The 13,388-nt window shown below is 32.6% G+C and overlaps 1 protein-coding gene across 1 annotated transcript in view; it reads left to right on the forward strand.

Moving 5' to 3' along the window:
• LOC128224045 (prostaglandin G/H synthase 2-like) overlaps positions 1 to 13,388 on the forward strand; it is a 63,463-nt gene that overhangs the window by 9,756 nt on the left and 40,319 nt on the right. Inside the window, exon 2 of the mRNA XM_052933676.1 lies at positions 9,567 to 9,653. The gene's annotated coding sequence lies outside the window, so the exon portion shown is untranslated. The remainder of the gene's footprint in view (positions 1 to 9,566; positions 9,654 to 13,388) is intronic.

A 13,388-nucleotide genomic window follows, 5' to 3' on the forward strand; every position in this document is an offset into this window, starting at 1 on the left:
ATATATTAGGGATTCAAGTCATCAGAATTTTGTTTAAACATTTCTAATGATTTGCCACCCTTTATTTTATCATTAAAAAAGTGCATTTTTCAACACATGAGTGAGTCCCTTTAATTCATGTGAATACTGTTTTAAATGTGTAAGGTTATGTAATTTTAGCATCATAAATGTTGAATTTTGTATTATATAATTATACAAGTATGTTTTAAGTTTTATCGATAGTTTAGACATCCATAACAAGTGTTATATATTATACAGTTGTATTTTATATTTTACCTATAATTTAGACATCATCACAAGTATTCCATCAAAATCATGTGAAAGCAAGTTATGTAATTTTTTGTAAGATGTTAAGATATGCTCTCAAAAATGATATACAACTAGCGGATCCTGGGTGGGGTCGCACCCGGCATGCGCCCCCCTTAAAGCGTCACAGTTTTCTTCTTTTGTTAATATTGGCGAAAAAAAGTAATAAAATATGCTCAAAGGCACCATTTCGGACTAGAAATTGTTAAAAAAATTCTTGGGGGAGAACTCCCAAACCCCCATCCTACCATTTTAAATAAAATATATTCTGGTTCTGAGGGAGGGGTCAAAGTAAAAAGGTTACACCCCCTCTAACGTCAAATCCTTGATCCACCCCTGTATACTCATGTTTATTGGTTAATGTTATTAATAGTTCTCAATTATCCTCTTATCATTGAATGTTATCACTTAAGCATATGTGCCAGGTATCTCAAAATCTTTTATACATCCAAGTACTGGTAATTGTATTGAAAAAAAATCTACTGAAAAAAATAAGTTCTGCAGGCAATTATGGGAAGTAATCAATAGATGTTGAAATAATAACAAGATTGGTTGTCTCCCTTAAATAAAAAAAATAGCAATAAAATTAAGGCTTTTATTTTTTATGTATAATAAATACTTAAAGATGCACTCTTACTCCCAGATTTACAACAATTAATAATTTTCTTTTAATATTCCAAGAATGATGAATAAATGTTGAAAACAATGGCTCTTATGAAGGATACCGAGTTGAATTTGAAAGAAAAGCGCATAAAGCACGGTATTTCTACCTTATGAGACTAAAGTAGACCACAGTAAATCTTTTAGCATTCACCAATCATTTAATTTAATTTCTGTGTTTTCTGCTATTATTTACACGGATATAATCTCGTTATCACTTATTAATATTTTCTATAAATGCATTATTTAGTAAATAGTTATAGGATTATCAGTCAAAACTTATGTTTGTTATACATGTTTATGTATTATTTTTGAATAAGAGTGTCACTTTAAACTACATACCACAGCTTGTTATTCATGTAGAATTAATCTGAAGAAAACTCACTGAAATCTTCAATGTTGTTTTCTTTTTAATATTTATTTTGATCAGCTCATAAGATTAAAACCTTGACAGCACTCTTATATATACAGTATTCATACTGTTATTTGATTGGCATATTATATGGTTCTATTTTTATTTTATTTTTTAAATAACCTGACCAGATTTAGACCAATCAAAATAACTATCGAAAGATCCTGCCAAATGTTTTGTTAGTCATAAAACTTTATTGGTGCACATTTGCATATTCACTGTGATTTTAATTTATAATGCTCTGATTCATTTATGAATTTGCGCAAACTCACCTCACAACATAGCACTTAAAAACTTTTGATAATGACAGGGGTTGAAATAATCTTTAAATTGAATTAGTTGTTGGTTATAATGTTTAACTTTGGTATTTTTATTGTTTAATAATTGATTTTTGTGTTTAATTATTTTTAATCAAATTCAATGATAAAACAGACATAAATATATGTATAGATTTTCACCAGCCTATCAGAATTCATATTTAAAAAACATCAACAAAAATATGCCAAATTTCTGCGATGAAAATGAAAAAATAAGAAAAAATAAAAATAAAAAAAATATGAAAAAAATATAAAGATAATTATGTTACAACCCTGTCAGAATGAAATACACCAAAATATCCATGTACATGTTCGACTTTATTTAAAAAAAAAATTGTTTTTTTTTTTATTCTCTGGCCATGTTCAATAATTAGGACGATACAAAAAAGGAAGTCATAAATAATAATCTTTGTTTCAGATCTCAGCCTTGTAGACGAAAAGGACCATATATATATGAGCTGGAAAGAATGTTATTGCAATTTCCACAATGTTGAGATTTATAAGAGTCGTCAAGCAACATCATAGGGCACTCACAGAGTCAATATCAGTCGTCAAGCAATATGATTGGGCACTCATAGGTCAATATGAGTCGTCAAGCAATATGATTGGACACTCACAGAGTCAAAATGAGTCACCAAGCAACACGATTGGACACTCACAATGAGTCCAGCAACGTGACTGGGCACACCTGAGATTGTCAATCATGCTAGTTACCGCTACTTGATATTTGACTGGTAGGAATTTATTTACAGGAATGCATCAAAATTTATTACCACCAATAGAATATCAGTGGATTAATGATCAATGAAAAAACTTTAAAAAAAATAAAATAGGAGGGTTATCGCGATTAAATTCTTTTACATTTGATCTCTTTGAGTATTCTTAGGGAAATATAGTGGTAACTCTATACATAAAAACAGAATGAGTTAACCTCTTGTTGCGCTGAGCACTCAATTTTGTTTATTTGTACAGCATTTTTAAGTATTGCATACTTTGGCTGATTTATGTATGCATTTTTGGCAAAGTGACACTCTTATATTCAATATCAACACATTTTAACACATGTATAACAAACATCAATTTTGACTGATAAATCTTTAACTACTTACTAAATAATGCATTTATGGAATATTTTAATTACTGATAACAAGATTGTAACAGGATTTTATAGCAGAAAGCCCAATTTTTTAAATGATTGGTGAGTGCTAAAAGATTTACTGTGTTCTACTATAGTCTCATAAGGTAGAAATACTGTGTTTTATGCTAATTTCTTTTAAACACAGTATCCTTCATAAGACCCACTGTTTTCGACATTTATTCATCCTTTTTGGAATATTAAAACAATATTATGAATTGTGGTAATTTTATTTGGGAGTAAGAGCGCATCTTGAACAGTCTGATTATAAATAATGCGGCTGGTATTTGTAGTGATATATTGATGCTTCACTCAGTGCAAACGTTGGAAGATTTACGTTTGCATTTTTGGCGCTGTTTGCATTGGTTTGTCTTTAGTCTGTTTAGGCCTAAAAACAGTACATTAGGTTCGGGTAACCATACCCTACATTTGTGTGTGTTAAAGCTTATTTATACTTGCACTCGGGCCTTGCCCATTTGGGGAGTGCTCTGTTTAGATTGTTAGTCATTTTAGGTTTTTGGAGCATAGTGCACAGACAGAATGTAACTCTGGTTAGAGCTACCCTGGTTCTTTAACATGCTCCAGTGTATAGCACTGTCACACGGGACCCCCATTTAACATTCCTCCCGGAAGACGATTAGTATTTTTAGCTCAGTTTTAGTTTTAGTCTTTAGTTTTGATTGTATCTCAATGAAACTTGTACAGAATTTAGATATCCATTAGAGCTTGGTTCCTTTCGAAAACCAGCCAGATCCGCCCATGCATGCCTTGATTATGGGCCTTGAAAGTATAAAAAAAAGTATGTGCGTCTGTAAACAATTGCTTGTGAGCATGATACAGTCTTCAGTTTTGATTGTATCTCGATGAAACTTGTACAGTATTTCGATATCCATAAAAGCTCGGTTCCTTTTGAAAACCCGCCAGATCCGCCCATGCATGCATAGATTATGGGTCTTGAAAGTATAACAAAATATTATGTTTAGCTAAGTCTGTTTTTAGCCAAGTCTTCATGAGCGAAGTCTATTTTTAGCCAAGTTTACATGTAAAGTCACAATTGCTTGTAAATGTTGGTTCAAATTAAGCTACAGCAATGAAATGTTGACCATGTATGTGCACATGTTCATAGTCAGATAATAAGATATTATTTAGTGTTTTTTCCGCTTAAAGTATAAAGTTTGATTAAAATCTATTGCATCTATAAAGATGAAAGTGTTTTTGATAATATCATATACCCTAAAACCTGCAGTGAGGTGCAATTTTAGATTAGGATATGCACTTTAGGTAAGGAAATGACTTAAGATGTTTCCAGAAATAAGATAATCTTTCTTAGCATCAAGTTTTGTTGAAAGTCTTGGCATGCAGACAGCTCATTTTTTTTTAAAAATAATTTATTAAAGCCCTTATAACTGGATTAACCTTAGAGCTCACTTATATAAGAAAATATATTGGTATAAAGTGTTTGATATTCTCCTTAAAATGGACTTGCTCATGTTTTTTGTAAAATGCACTTTTGTTTGTTTGATGAAATAAAGTGTGGCAAATCATTAGGAGTGTTAACACCAAGATACCAAAAGCTGGAACCCTTAGGCAAATGATGACAGTCAATATTATTAATTTTGCTCAAATATCGCCTTGAAGACCACAATTTTCATAAGTGTTCACAATGCTTCATATTATCTCTAAATAACACCTCTGTTGTTGCGTGATTGGTTGACTGACATTATCATGTGTCATCATGTTATCAATGTATTGTTAAGAGGTAAAAATATCCTTCCCTTTGGTATAAGTCCTGATGGCCTAGTGGTGGAGGTGTTGGTTTTCTTACACTATTTGTTCTTGACTTAACTGGTGTGGGTTCGTACTGCACTAAAACCCAAATACTTTATACTAAAACTTTATTCTGCAAATTTGTTCTCGTAGAGTAAAATAATAATAAAATAAGTGTTTTCAGATGCATTAGCAGGAAAACAAATTTTAGTCCAAAAACATAAGCAAATTATTTTAATATCTGTTTTGAACAAGTTTTGATATTGAAAGCTGCACAGACCGCTTTGACAATTTTTCTGTTTTTTTTTGTGTCTTAGAATCAGTTATTTTTTGTGTTAATGTCTATAAACCAGTGATATAAGACTGCTGACAAAGGATCAGATCACAGGTTTCCATATTAACTGTTTTATATGCCAAAAAAATGAATTTTCTTAAAGCTTTAGTAACGCTTTTAGCCATAAAAAGTACATTTTATGGTTCTATTTTTATTTTATTTTTTAAATAACTTGACCAGATTTAGACCAATCCAAATAACTATCAAAAGATCCTGCCAAATCCTCACAGAAGACGATTGGTATTTTTTAGTGATGCGACGGGGAATCAAACTTGCGACCCCTGGATTGATAGTCAAGTGTGTTTACCACTAGACAACAGATCCGTCAACCCTACGTACGAAATAGGCGCGTTTTTATAGTCCTTTGGTAAAAAAATATTTTAAAAAATAAGCGTGTTTTTATTTATAGCTTGAAAATATTTAAAGCTTTAAACAGAAGATGACTTTAATGCCATTTCCTGATGACGAAAATAATGTTCTTACATAAACCCAATATAAAACACAAAAAAGCCTACCTACCCTATCTGTTTTTGAAAAGGATGTAACCCTAACCAAACCATTTTAATTTTAGGCCTTATTGATAATCCAGCTTGTATTTGTTGAGAAATCCACTTACCCTACACCCATTTTTGAAAAGTCATCTTTGTTATAAATTATTTTGCGCAAGTATTTTTGCGTGCCACACCAATCTTTGCTTTTAAGCCGTACTTGCTCTCAATGATTGACAGTTTTTACCTTTTTTTAGTTTTTGTCTCAGAAATTTGATTTTGGTATCAATGCCTTCAAAACAGTCATATAAGATAACTTACGATAAAACAAATCTCAATTGTTTGAAAAAATGCCGAAAAATTGGTTCTTTTACGGGCTTGGTGTAAAAACCGATACACATGGTACGACTTTCCTGGGTTAAACCAGTACTGAGTAAACCATTTTCTAAGCACTACCCTTTAAAAAAACGAGTGCCAGGCAAGGGTGATACCTGCACCAACTTTTAACGTCTTTCGGTATGATGCGTCCAGGGTTCGAACCCACCACCTCTCGCTTGGTAGGCGGATGCCTCAACCACTAGGCCACGGAGACTATTATAAAACTACAAAATTAATGTAACACTGCGCATGATAGAAAACATCCTAAGTAACCATCAGTTACATGATGCAAACAGCCCTCAGAACTTGATTTAAAAAAAAATTTGAAAAGCAACTTTAATAATTCATTCAGAAGAAAGATTGAAACGTTCATAAATTTAAAACATAGATTTCCCCAGATAAATAAGTTTCAATTCTAAATGTCAAAACTGTCATGAAGACTTTGTTACTTGTCATAATGTGGTTATTATAATAATCAGAATAATTTATTTCCATTTGATTTACCGTTGAGATTGATATTTTTGCACCATTATAACACTTATAATACAATTAATTATTCATGTTTTATCCAAATGTCTAAGGTCAGTCATTTCATGTTAAATGACTTGATGACAGGTGTAGGTTTTTTTTCGTTTTCTCAAAAGACATTACAATGGTGATTATTCAAATTAATGGGCAACATCTTGACTTTATAAAATAATCGGGAATAAAGAAAGATCCTTATAATTAATAATGGTTTTGTTACATGTTGCCTTGTTTACTTCCAATTTATTGGTGATTTTTATGCCCCAGAAGGTGGGCGTATTAAAATCGCACCGTCCCTCCGTCCGTGTGTCCAGCTCAATAACTCGTGTCCGGGCTGTAACTTTTTCTTGTATGGACAGATTTTTAAATAACTTGCCACATGTGTTCGACATACCAAGACGACTTGTCGTATGCAAGACCCATGTCCCTGCCTCTAAGTTCAAGGTCACACTTAGTGTTTATTCACAATGGAATGCTGCATATAAGGACATAGAGTATAGGTTGTAGTGTCCGGGCTGTAACTTTTTCTTGTATGGACAGATTTTAAAATAACTTGCCACATGTGTTTGACATACCAAGACCACGTTTCCCTGCAAGACCCATCTCCCTACCTCTAAGGTGAAAGATACAGTTAGATGTTTCTTCACAATGGAATGCTGAATATGAGGACATACGAGTGTAGGCTGTCAAGTATGGGTGGTATTTTGTATGTTCAGAGGCAATTTAAAATAACTTGCCATATGTATTTGACGCGTAAAGGCAATATCAACTTTTTATGTACTTGTTCATAGGTCAATGTCACATTCGGGACCATTCGTCACATACTGTGACAGCTCTTGTTCAATATTCTTTGAGAAACAAGCTATATTGATAACAAAGGTTAAACTCTTTTACTCAGGTGAGCTATTTTGGGCCATCATGGCCCTCTTGTTTAATATATTTTTTGGCCCCATTTTCAGTCATATCAAAACAATGTCTTTGATAGTCTTTTTTCTGATCATTGTGACAGTCTAGTGACATGTGTTAACTGGGTGTTCGATATGTATATAGCTGCACTTATACTGTCTCACTATAGAGCTAGCTTTTATAGCGACGTGGTAGCGTGTCTGCTTCCAGAGCAAGAAGTTGAGGGTTCCAACCCTGACAGGCTTACATAGAAATTTGTGCAGTCTGTTACATTTGGCGCCCAACGAGGGACTGGTGTTGCATGATAAGCCTCAAGGTCAAACCAAATTCACCTTTGTCTCCAAAATTCAAGGTATAATTTCAAAACGGAGGGGAAATGTGTAACCGGGTGTTCGATATGTAAATAGCAGCACTAATATACTATCTCACTATATAGCTAGCTTTTATACAGACGCGGTAGAGTGTCCCCTTCCAGAGCAAGAGGTTGTGGGTTCCAACCCCGACACCCGACAGGCACACATAAAAATTTGTGCAGTCTGTTACACATGGGCAGTAAGTCATGTGTGGTTTCCATTTACATTGCCACTTTATAAATCCCCTGTCACACCAGGGCTGCGCTCAAATGGCGTCCAAGAAAAATCCAGAACACCAATCTGCAGATTGTGGAATTGCAAGCATCGCTGCAGCAACACATTGGCATCGCCAGTGAATGCAGTGGGATCACATAGAATGCCGAGTGATTGATAACAATATAAATATGCTCAAAGGAGAAAATTGGTGGAAATTTAGCAAACATAAATTAAAAGAGAGGAAAGAATGAAAACAACCCGCCAGTTGAATGGATGATCAATTATGACCAAAATAATTTGATTCATAGATCAAAGTCACATTTTTTTCTGTTTTTTCATTGTTTTTTACCATTAGTGCCACCCGTTCCAATACTCCACTAACTGCCATTTTGTAGCAAATTTAGGGAAGGGTGCTGCCGATTTCAATCAAATCGACCTAATTGATCAATTTTCAATTATTATTTATCATCAGAACATCGATCACTATATAGCTGACTTGTCAAAATTTAACTGAAATGAAGTGTTACAAAAAGTATATATGTGTTAGACTAAGCAACACCCAAAACTCTTTCTATTTATGATACTTGCAAACTTAATATATCCCATGATTGACAGAAGAAGCCGATGAAGTTTGTCATCCGCTTCTGATGCTTTTGTCCAAATTTGATTAAAATGTAGAAAGGCCCAGAACTCTTTTTATATTTAATACTAGCAAACTTATATCCCATGATTGACAGAGGAGATTAGATGACGTTGCATGAATTGCTTATGATGCTTCTGTCAAAATTTAATTGAAATGACGTCTTCAATTAAGACACTAGGGGATGCTTGTCAGATACCCATGGGTGACTCATTATCCATTATACGATTCCCTCAACAAATTATGCTAATCGAGCAAGTTTTTGGAGTGGATTGGCCTAAGTGATCTTTATGGTGTCGAACGTCATTTTTTCCTGCATAAGTGAATTATATTCGGTGAAAATATAACTATGGCATAATTTTGCAGCTGAACAGACTGACAGAAGTAATAAACCCCTTGATTTAAATTTAAATGAATTAAATCAATTTGACATATGAAACATCGTTTTCACAGAAACTATTACGTTCACAATAAGAATGAATCAACCTAGCACTTAAAGTCTCCGAAAATGGCATGATCGCTTGAGTCACAGAATTGACATTTTGCAAGAAATGTTGACTGCCACCTGTGTTTATGCATAGTATTATATTATTATTATCTCTTTGACTTCATGATTCAATCTTAATTAACATGATGGATATGGATTAAACGGACGTTTCTTTAAAATCCCCTCTATATACTAAAGATGACTAAATTGCAGATGCAGCTGCAAATTGCCACACACCTTTTATTATTTAGTGATTGCACTAAGTCACACTTTCTCAATCATCATAATAAATAATAAAAAAGGCAGATGCGTCAAGCTTCGAACAGATTATTTCTTGGAATAAGAAATGATAATTAAAATGTAATATACCAAACTTGCAATGTTTTTTTAGTTTTATTATACATGGCAGTTTTTCAAGTGCAAATGAGTTGTTTAGTTACGAGAAATCAAAGCAAAATTAAAATATTATTTATCGTAGAAAATAAATAATATGTGTATTAAATAAAAACAATATTCAGTTGAATCATAGCTAATCCATTTATCATTATAATCCGTAGGCCGTCATTAAAAAAAGATTTACCATTAACTGAATGTGACAAAACACCTGGACACAGTTTAATTATTGTACAAAATTTGTTTCAGGTGTTCGTGTGTAAAGATGATCTGCCCTGGCCCCCCGACGACAACCTATGGACACCAGTTGCTTGAAGGGAATGAACTCCAGATTTGGTATCATTGATTTATGACTTGTAAAATATTTAGTGACATTTGACCTAAAAGTATTGGCCAAAATTTCAACATGACAGAATTTTGTAGAGCGAGGCAATGCTTAAATTTTGGCCAATTTTTGCATCATAAATATACAAGCAAATATCAAGTATTTCACCTATGCAGAAGCAGCAAAATGTCAACTTATTGGTGTTATGTAACCACAATAGTGTAATGTAACCTTGGGATAAGAGGTTCTGGTTATCGCCTCTATTGCTCTAACCAAAGAGTTTGTTGTGGAACAAACTTGGGATGATATTTTTGCCTCTCAAAATAGACTTTGAATTATAGTATTCAATATAATTCTTATACTTATCCTTAGGCCTAAAAAAAATAATTGTTTGGTTAGTGTTACATCCTTTTCAAAAATAGGTAGGGTAGGTAGGCTTTTTTTTTTATTATTTTTTTTTTTTTATTAGGCTTTATATAAGAATGTCATTTTCATCATTGGAGAATGGTGTTAAAGTTATCTTCTATATAAGCAATTAAGGTTTTAAACTACATATTGAAAAGCAAAAAAAAAAAGAATTTTTTTTTTTTATTTTTTTATTTTTTTTTAGTTTTTCATTTTTTTTTTCAAACTGACTATAAAAACGTTAGGGTCGGCGCCTATTCCGTAGGTAGGGTCGGGTAACCCGAACCAAATGTATTTTTTTTTAGGCCTTAGGACAATTTGTCATGAATCATTCCATTCAGGCCATATTGTACAATAAAACACTTAGCTTGACTCTTAAATTTAAGGTTATGTAATGTGCAACGTCAACATGACCAATAGATCCCTTCAGAGAAAAGCATGCTCAATCATGAAGGGGTCCGCTGGTCTTTATATACAGTAAACTCTCAATCCACATGGAGCCCGGGCTTTTGCTAGTTTGCTTATAACCAACCAAGTAAACATATACTTTGAACGTACTTCCGTCTATAACAGAATGTTATATCATGAACGCATGTCTGCCTCCTTCAGCGGATCATTACATTAAAATCCACCGCCTACAGCGGACAGTTACATTATTATGAAAGTGCATCCGCTGCCTACAGCGGACAGTTACATTATTATGAACGTGCATCCGCCGCCTACAGCGGACAGTTACATTATTATGAACGTGCATCCACCGCCTACAGCGGACAGTTACATTATTATGAACGTGCATCCGCCGCCTACAGCGGACAGTTACATTATTATGAAAGCACATCTGCCGCCTTGTAACAGTGGACTGTTACAGTTAAAATAGGTTACATCGTAAGAGCTGCAGCTGTCTTAACATTGATGTTATTGATATATAACCTTGTAATGTTAATCCTCATTCATATATCTGTAACCTCAATGATATATAATATAACCTCATTGGTTTAACATAACCCCATTGGTATAATTTAACCACATGTGTGTAAAGTAACCTCATTTATTTGAAGTAATCTCATTGGTGTATTATTTAACTTCACTGGTGTAATGCAACTGCGTAGGTATAATTTAACATTATTGGTGTAATGTAACCTCATTGGTGTAATGTAACCTCATTGTCATACGCATCCTCATTCATGTAATGTACTCTCATTCAATTGCCTGGTGTAGTTTAACCTCTTTGGTGTTATTTAACCTCTTTGGTGTTATTTTACAAGCCAATTTATGCGAAAATGCATGGAAACCAGTGATATAAGACTTCTGACAAAAAAAAACAAATCACAGATTACCATATACAGGTTATTTTTTTTATGTTTTATGCATTTTTCTTAATCCGTTAGTAACCGGTTTTAGCCATAAAACATTAATTTTCGCACGGAAATTATGAAAATCTGCGAACTGATCTTTTGTTAGCAGTCTTATATCAATGGCTTGCAGATATTTACGCAAAAATTTGCTCATTCCAAGACAAAGAATAAAAAAGTTGTCGAATCTGTGAGACGGTGCAGCTTTGAGAACTCTGTCACTGGTTTAATTATAAAATGGCCAATCCTTCTTTGGGAAAGATCTCCATTAAACTAGAACCTTTTACTTAAAATGATCCATCAAATTAAGATATCCATCAAATATTGACAACAATAGATCTAAGTGCCAATCTATTGCACAAGTTATAAAAACACCCACCAGCTGTTTAAGAAACAATGAAAACACTCTTTTATTTTGCTAACAACACCATCATGTAACAGCAACAACAGAAGAAATTTTTTGCCTAAGGCATAATGCAATTATCTCTAATCTTTTAAATATTTTCATTACCTGTTTCTTATAATACAAAAAGTCATCAATTCCCACACACATCCTATAATATAGGATGTGTGTGGGAATTGATGACTTTTTTGTAGCCTGTAGGGGCATTTAATTATTGCCTTTAAATGTTTCGGGTAGTCCTATAAATATTATAATATACATCTCGTATAAGACCATCTTTACGACATTTAAACATTTGGGTTTGCACAAGGTAAACGTCTTACTTATATTATATTTTTTTATCATATATTCAATGAATTTGGTAAAGCGTTTGTACGTATTACAGAAAAAAACAACTGTGAATTAACTATTTATTTGAATTTCATGTTATTTCTTAAATCTGCGATAATCAATTAACAATAGAGAGGTTAATTGTTTGTTTTAGTGTAAGATCAGATTATATTTCATCAAGTCACATGAGCACCAAAAGCTACGCCACTCATGAAATAGTACTTTTTTGTTCACAAAGTGAAATATATTGCGATCTTACACTGACACAAACATTTTTTCATTTGATTATAGAATACAGCATAATGGTGATAAAAAAATGACAATTATAATTGTTGTTTTTCAGGAAATTGCACTTAATTGTATGCAAACATTATAACGTCATTTAGGAAATGACGGCGTTGAAATTGTGTCCTAGCTTGACTGTCTACGTTGATGTTTGATTTGGAATTGAGAGTTGCCGTCAATTTCAAAACAGTGAAAAAATATCAACATATATTTTCACTGTTAATGAAACAGTTATATAATATTTTTATTTCACTGATAAATCTCTATAAACATTGGGAAAGCAAACATTTGTATAATAAAAATTGCATGATAATGTAGCATTAATTAGACTAAGAGAAAATACATGATAGGATTGAGTATAATGGTTAAAGTATGTATCTATCGAAATAAATAAAGTAAATGCATATTGATAACCCCTTAATCTGTGCTTAATGTTTTAGATAACATTTTGTTAACTGAACCAGCCGCTTCTGATTCACTTGATTTAATTCAATAACAGCTGACTGTTAGAATCCTAAAATTAAAAGATACGGAAGATTTGATAAATACTATTTGACAAAATATAAATTTAAACACTAAAATGTCTTATTGCTGTATAATCTTTGATTGTCTTCAAACATGAGGTAGGATTTAGTAAAAGTTTTGTTTATATGCAGTGTATTCTGTTTTTAAGGTCTTGAAATTGTTACAGATTTTTTAGATCTCCCCTATTAATAATAAATAAGTTAATTAGTGGCTAATATTCAATATAATTCTTATCCTTATCCTTAAACATGCCTCAGTGATTCCAATCAGTCGATTATTCTACTCTTAAAGGGGCTAAACACTGTATGATGAAATAGCGAAAAAAGGAAATTGTCGAAAACTGACATAAACTTGGTATCGATGTGTACAATGCATTGAAACTAACTAACTGAAGTACCACATAGTTTACAATTAATGTTTTTTTTCGCAGTTTTTTCGTATTTTTC

Source organism: Mya arenaria, chromosome 17 (genome assembly GCF_026914265.1).
Source record: "Mya arenaria isolate MELC-2E11 chromosome 17, ASM2691426v1".
NCBI classification, from domain to species: Eukaryota; Metazoa; Mollusca; class Bivalvia; order Myida; family Myidae; genus Mya; species Mya arenaria.